Source organism: Erpetoichthys calabaricus, chromosome 18 (assembly GCF_900747795.2).
Source record: "Erpetoichthys calabaricus chromosome 18, fErpCal1.3, whole genome shotgun sequence".
NCBI classification, from domain to species: domain Eukaryota; kingdom Metazoa; phylum Chordata; class Cladistia; order Polypteriformes; family Polypteridae; genus Erpetoichthys; species Erpetoichthys calabaricus.
In genome coordinates, this window is record NC_041411.2 from 18,683,018 (window position 1) to 18,690,758 (window position 7,741).

Here is a 7,741-nt window from a genome sequence, read left to right on the forward strand (position 1 = left end):
CAAAGTAAGCATCAGACTAGAACAAAATAACAACTTCTTGTATAGCCAAAAATCACACAAGGAATACCTAAATGGGCTTTAAAAGTGCCTATTTTTTGACAGCCCCCATCCTTGACTCATTAAGAAGACAAGAAAACAATTCCAAAAAAATGGGAGAAATCTTGTGAAAGGCAATTCAGAGAGAGACACCCTTTCAGATAGGTTGGGCATGCAATGGGTGTCAAATAATGGGTAAACAAAAAAAAAGAACCAGCACATATGGGGCAAGAAACAGGAAGGCACAACAGGCAGAAACAGTTAGGTCCATGTTTTGTTAAGATTCCTGCAATTGGGGTAGTGTGGGCAGGCTGTATGCTTCATGTTTACTAAAAGGGTCCACAGTTATGGTAAAGTGGATCAATAGCCACTCAGTTTCTATCCTTCCAGCCATCTGACTTCCTTATCCAGGACAGGGTTGCAGGACAACTGGAGTATATTCCAGCTGTAATTGGGCACAAGTCATCAATAACAAATGGACAGAGTGCCAATCCATCACTGGGTGAACGCAAATACAAACACACACTGAGGCCAATTTAGCAACATCAATTCACCTCACCGGCATGTCTTTACACTGTGAGATGAAACAGCAGCACCCGGAGAAACCCAGTTAGACGTGGGGAGAACATGCAAACTCCACACAGCGAGCTCTCTGGCAGGTCCTATCCTGAATGTGTAATTAGATGCACCCATGAGGCATTATGAACTGGATATGCAACCACTAGAGGTCACTGTGCCTCATTGGCTTGCAAAGTACGCCACAGAATACTCTGATTTACTGAAGAGGTTTGGGGAGTTAGGCAAGAGACCAGGAGAGTTCATCAAACTACTAGTGCAAGCATAAGGCTCCCTCAAGTAACATTTAATATCTAGTGTCCTTTTATTTATACCAGAGAAGGTCAAAAATACCAGATAACGGGGACAGTGGCTTAGCAGTGCTGGCACCACTAAAGCTACCGGTTGGGGGGATACACAGCAAGGCACCATAGATTCCTGACACCAGAAGTATATCTCTGGTTTGTCCCAGAAGTAACCTCAGAAAAGGACTAAAATGGCACCCATTTGTCACTGGCCAAATGGGTTTGGAGTCAGGAAGTGGCCTGGGCGAAAAGCTCTTCCTGGCAGAGAGGTAGTGTGAGTGGTCTGAGAGTCAGAGAATATGGAATAATCTGGTGTGTTTATAGATGACTGTGAAAGAGGACAAGCCATTGGGTTGGCAGGGACTGAAAACGTGTTTATGTAAATCCAGAGAGGTAGCAGGGGTTTGCTACTGTTTATTGCTATGTTACTGTATGTTTCTTCAACTGTTTACTCCGCCATTGTGCCATATTGTGTTAACAAACCATAATTTATGAAAAAGAGCGACTTATTGTTTTCACTTATTATTCCGGGTTAGGGTGGCAACTCATTAAATTAAAGTACTTTGTTTCCTGTAGAATGGTTCGATGTTTTTTAACCTCAAGAGGTTGCTAATAACCTGATTGAAGGAAAGTAAAAAATAATGGAGCGTACTGGACATCATTAAAGGTCAGGGGTTATGTGTTTCTCTTTCTCCATTCACACACTGGGAGAAATTAACAGTCAAGTTAAAAGCACGCCTTTGTACTCTGGAAGGAAATTTACACAAAGACAGGAAGAACAAGACTGCAATAACAAAACATTTAATGAAAACGGAAAATGACTGATTTAACTGTGAATGTAATTTTATGCTGATTGGGGAAGGCCAAATAAAAGCTATACTCTGATCTCATGTTATGAATAAAGTTGTAAGGGTAAATTAATGAGCACACTTTACACTAAAAAAAACAGTTCCCTTCAGGCAGGACAAGCAACACCACACAAAATTAAAATGTTATTTTTATTATTTATTGTGACAAATAAAAATGAAACATGACATATCTTGTCTAAAACTTTTCAGCAGAAAAATTTGTTTCCAGATGGGTTTTGTTCAACCCAAGCTTTCTAAATAAGTGTTTGTCTTGGGGAGGAGTCTTTGCCAATACTTCATTTCAAGGCTGCTGTGTGAGCGCTGTCATTTAAGAGAACTAGGGGTGTCTGTCCAAGCCAGCATCATATAGAACTCCGGGTCCAGAATGGGGCTTTAGCTCCACAAATGAACCAAGTTCATTGTTAGGAAGTGAAACGTGAAAAATACATTATTGCTTAAAGCTCTGTTGCTAAGCCACAATGGCAGCAAAATCCACTGCATCCACTGAACAATATCATCTCCAGACAGAGGAGCAGCTTCAGCGACAGACTGCCGTCACCGTCCTGCTCCACTGACAGACTGAGGAGGTCTTTCCTCCCCCAAACTATGCGACTCTTCAATTCTACCCGGGGGGTGGGGGGAAGGGATTCGGGGGGTAAACGTTAACATTATTCAAAGTTATGTCTGTTTTTACCCACATTTTTATTACTCTTTAATATTGTTTTTTTGTATCAGTATGCTGCTGCTGGAGTATGTGAATTTCCCCTTGGGATTAATAAAGTATCTATCTATCTATCTATCTATCTATCTATCTATCTATCTATCTATCTATCTATCTATCTATCTATCTATCTATCTATCTAAAATCACAAAAACAATAAAAAACAGTCATGTAACAAATAATTATTTTATACTTTGCTAGTATTAAACAATTATTCAGTATTAACGCACGTCAGACTTTGCCAGAAGACCCCCAACCCCACACTGAATGTCAGCAGGGTGAATGTAACTTTAGCAGGTAGGACACTTTCCCTCTCTCTGCTTCTCTTTGCTAGCTGCGGTGCTCATGATTCTTCAGCTCTCATCTTGTCCAAGTGCTGTGAAGACATACTGAGATGTTTGGAATAGAGGGCTGCAATTCAAAGGTCCCAGGATTAAACAGATGAGTGATTCTGTTGCTCAAACATGTCTGGGATCCATCAAGTGTGGGGTTCTGCAGTCCCAGGGTGTGGCAACACTTGGTATAACTTTTAGATAATGTTGTTTGGGCACAATAAATAAATTAGTTTAACTAGGAGTAAAAACGTTCTTAACGTTTCTCTTTGCAGAGCTCAAGAAATACTTTTGTCACAGACCTATATTCGTAAAGCATAATACTCGAAGCAAAAAGCAAGGCTATACATTAAAAAGAAAAAGTGAATAATGTGATACAATAATAAGTCAAAATAAAATATGTATTGACTATGAAAGAATAATATTCCATAAGCATATTATGTATGTGGTTCAAACTTGAATTAAATACTGTATGCACGTGCAATATTAATTGAACTTTACTGCTGCCTACAAGAACTGTACTGAAATGAGGTAATTAACAGATAATGAAGAAAATAATAATAATAATAATAATAATAATAAAAACATGAGTGTTAGGATATTTGGCAACTTGTGTGCATGAGTGTGCTCAGTGATGGACTGACATCCTGTCCAGGGTTGGCTTCCTAGTCCTACAACTCTGTACTTAATAAGTATGGTAGAAAATGAATGAATCGTGTTTCGTGATATAGTTCATCATTTTTTATTACTGTTGGCCAGAAATTCTTTATTCTGTATATCTTTGTTCTTGGACAAACAACAAAGCATACATAACCATATCCACAGACAAAGCATCTGAATCAAAGAAAATCTTAACATTTACATAGAATTGTAAAATACACTTTGTTAGCATGCATCAAGACATATAGAAAATCAATTAAATTGTTTCAGATTATAAGGTGCTGTTTATAGATTACTGATTTTGATTGAAGATGTTGTTGTCCAGTGACTATAATGTCATGTATATAATAAAAGTCTTAATTGCAAATCAAAATAAAAATCTTGAAGACAAAAAATGAATTACATTACAATGTTATTCTCCTGTTAAAGGCAGGGTGATAAAAACATGAAAGCTAAGCAAGCTTAGGACTGTGATTCTTAATGATCATGGTAACATCTGCATAATGCAAACATTCTCCATCACAAAGTGTGACAAGGCATCAAAGGGTCTTTCTTTCTGATTCCAGGAAGCTTTTATGACTGAGGCAAGCAAAATGTATTGCTTGAGGATTGTTTACAAACAGTTGCAAGCCATTGTCTCAAAAAGGAGTTCATGAACTCCTATGTCACCGGCCTTGCTGATTAAAATCTAGGAGAGACAGAGCAGATGTGTTCCATGTTAGGCTGAAGATCTGCTACAGTTGCCCAGATAAGACTGTTACATTTGTTTAAGTGCCTTGTTATTGACTTATGGTGTCCAGCAGACCCCATGACCCTGTAGTTAGGATATAGCGGGTTGGATAATGGATCGATGGATGTATGTTTGTAGAATGCGTACACTAAACCATTAGATTTTTAATACATTTTTTGACTGCAGACATATGGCAGCAAAACTTAAAACCGATCCTCTGCTTACTTACTTTTGGTTATATTATACACTAGGGGGCTCCGCCCCCTGCTCGCTTCGCTCGCCAACCCCTGATGTTGGGTAACCCGAAATACATTGATGTATGTATGAGATATATTGGAGTGTAAAGGTGTAGATGACGAACAAAGGAAAAGCAAATGAACAATTGTAGGATCTAATGCAGTCCATAAAGTTTTTACTTTCGGGTACATTATTAGTTAGAAGCTTCCATAGATATTCAGGATATTCATCTAAAGGAGGCAGTCTAACCTGACCCTTTTGACAACAACGTGTAAACTCATTAGTTGTATTGCCAGTTGTTTCTTCAGGGAAGTTAAGTGAATGACAATGACAGCAAATTATATTCATTAATCCTAATGAATGTTCAATAATAGTGGACTCATTACAGAATGCGTTGTCAGCTAATTGGCGGAATTGTGTAGCGGCCGTTTGTCGTTCCTTTCTTTGCCATTCATCTATTGCCTCTGCTGTTTGAGAGGCGCGTTGTAGGCACCTGCGTTCATTAATTGTATTCAGGCAGGCTCGTTTCTGTATGTCCATTAGTTGAGATGTTTCGTTTTGGAGCCGTGACTCCTTTGGTTGCATTGTTTGAGAAGCGCGTTGTAGGCGCCTGCGTTCATTGTTTTTATCCAGGCGGGCTCGTTTTTGTATCTCCGTCAGTTGTGGTCTTTCGTTTTGAACCCGTGCCTGCTTTGCTTCCGCAGTTTCAGATGCGCGTTGTAGGCATCTATGTTCATTGTATTTGTCCATGCAGGCTCGTTTTTGTAGCTCCGTTAGTCGAGCTGTTTGGTTTTGGAGCCGAGACAGTTTTTCTTCCGCGGTTTCAGACGTGCATTGTAGGCGCCTATGTTTATTGTTTTTATCCATGTGGGCTCGCTTTTGTAGCTCCGTTAGTTGAGCTGGATCGTTTTGGAGCTGTGACCATGACTCCATTAGTTATCCGTTGTCTACCGTTAGTAATATGGATAATTGCACTTACTGTTAATACGGAGCGTTTTCTGTGGTTGTACTGTTAATAATGCATCACTGCAATGTGATTCACATATGCTATATGGTTTGGACTTGTGAGGATGCCGTACGTTTAATATGGAGAGTTCGTTTATTCTTATTACCCGGACCATGCTGTGTAGTGTGGACGTTTAGTTCAGAAGCGCGTTGTAGGCGCCTGCACCTTTCGTACTTTCTCGCGCCTTCCGTACTATCTTTGTGGACCTTTGCGGACTCTGTATTGTCTTCCATTTGACTCTGGGGTGCAGTGCAGAATCTTCTTTTCTGTGTGGCTGTGTCGTTAGTCGTTAGCTATGGGCACGTTGTTGCTTCATGTCTTATTTATGTTAGTTGAGCTCTTTCATTTTTGGGCTGTGACTCCTTTGTTAGTTGAGCTCTTTCGTTTTTGAGCCGTGACTCCTTCGTTCACGGTGGATCAGACTTCGCTTGCGGTTTATGAGACGCGCGCTGTAGGCGCCTGCGCACTATGTCTCCTGCCGTGCCGTGTACCTGCGTCTGTGCCTTCCGGTTTACCATTCTCGGTTAGTAATATGGATTGAAATATTTATTAGCACTAAACATAGGCATTTTTCTTGTTTTATAAAAAATGTGGAGATCTTTTGAATCTGAATTTCTTCAATTCAAATGTGTTGATTATGGTAAATTTGCCATTATCAAAATATTTCATTAAGGTTCTTAATAAACCAGAAAAGTCTACCCATTCATGCATTAATTTTCCACTCACAGGTCATGGTGCTGAAGCCTATCCCAGCAGCCCTGGGTGGAAGGCAAGAACAGGCTCTGGACCAGGTGTAAGTCTACGATATCATGGGACAGGCTTACTCCAGGGGCCAGTTTAATGTTAACTGAACACACAATTGAGATTATTAGCTTATTAACTTAACACATTTTGCACTTGTTTGAGAAATGAGAGGAAAACATACCACCAAGAATTGCCAGACAGGGGATACAGTGTGAAAAGTTCATGCGGAAAGAGGATTGGGTACTGCCTTGAATTTAATGTTGAAGGATTTTGGGGCTTGTTAGTACAGCTCAACAGGTCACCAATGCTGCTGTCAAGTGAGACGCTGTGGAAGTGAGTGAATGGAGTGGTTTACTCTTTAAACGATTAGCAAAAACTGCCCCAAGTGGGATAGACTTTAAACCCCAAAACAACCATGAATTTTATGGCGAGAGTCTGAGAGATGAATGGATATACTTTGGTGGCTCTGGTGTAAACGCGTCATTTCAATAAAAGATTACAGTAAATAACTCAGGACATCATCTGACAGTACGCAGTCTATTGTTAGTGGCCGATTTGAACCGCGCATGTGGGCGCACACCACATTATATTTTACGAAGCTGCCCCGTATTGCGATTGTGTGTTATTTTACAGTTAATGGTGTTTTTTTTCTGTTTCAGAAGAATTTAACCATAGTTTAAGGTAGTATCTTCGCAATCTGCATAATAAAACGTATGGTTGCTAAGCTAATTATTTGTTGTGTTTAACCTACAACCTGTTGATTAAAGAACTGTTGAAGAATTCGATATACAGGGGCGACCCACTAATTAGAAACACTGCCAGCTTCACACGTCACAGAACCTCGGCTCAAGTATGGAGCTGATCGCGCAACAGTGTAAAACGTCATTCTGCAGCACAATACAAATCAAACAAGGGGTTGCAGATCTGGTAACCGCGGATCAGCTCTAGAACCATAGATTGGCGGATGTGTTGTCTTCAAGAAGGCAGAAGGCATCAATTTACAAGGAAATAGCACAGAAATCAATACAGAGCTTACTATAAACGGGATCCGTCTCTGGAGATTAAAGTTAGGGTCTGTTTTTAAAAATGATACTATGCCCCTTGAGGACGTCTGGTAAAAATTTGTCTGTGCACTATGCTTCTATAATGAAATTTATGAAGAAATGTGCATAGCTTTATGTGTATTTAGGTTTTTCGCTCGAGCGTGTAGTTTATATGTTCTTCCTTTGTAAAATTAATGTACTGTTACATTTTACAATGAGAGGGGAAAAAATGTTGACCTCCCCGTCGGGGAATCGAACCCCGGTCTCCCGCGTGACAGGCGGGGATACTTACCACTATACTAACGAGGAGTTAGTATATGCCTGCTTGTGCGATTTCGTCATATGACAGTTGTAGTTACTTCTGGTAAAATTGTTTAAATCTCTAAACTATTACCGATGCAATACATCTTCCGCTACTTCCGCCTTTGGGGGCGCTGTTCTGTGGCTTTCCACTCTATCTTCAGCTCTGTACTGATAAGAGTCGAAACAAGTCGTTAATTAATTCGTGAATCATTTTTTAATCA

The 7,741-nt window shown here is 39.9% G+C and overlaps 1 non-coding gene across 1 annotated transcript; it reads right to left on the bottom strand.

The window, feature by feature from the left end:
• Positions 1-7,454: 7,454 nt before the first annotated feature.
• On the bottom strand, positions 7,455-7,526 carry trnad-guc (transfer RNA aspartic acid (anticodon GUC)). Its single transcript has one exon. It is a non-coding gene; the product is annotated as a tRNA-Asp (tRNA).
• Positions 7,527-7,741: the final 215 nt, after the last annotated feature.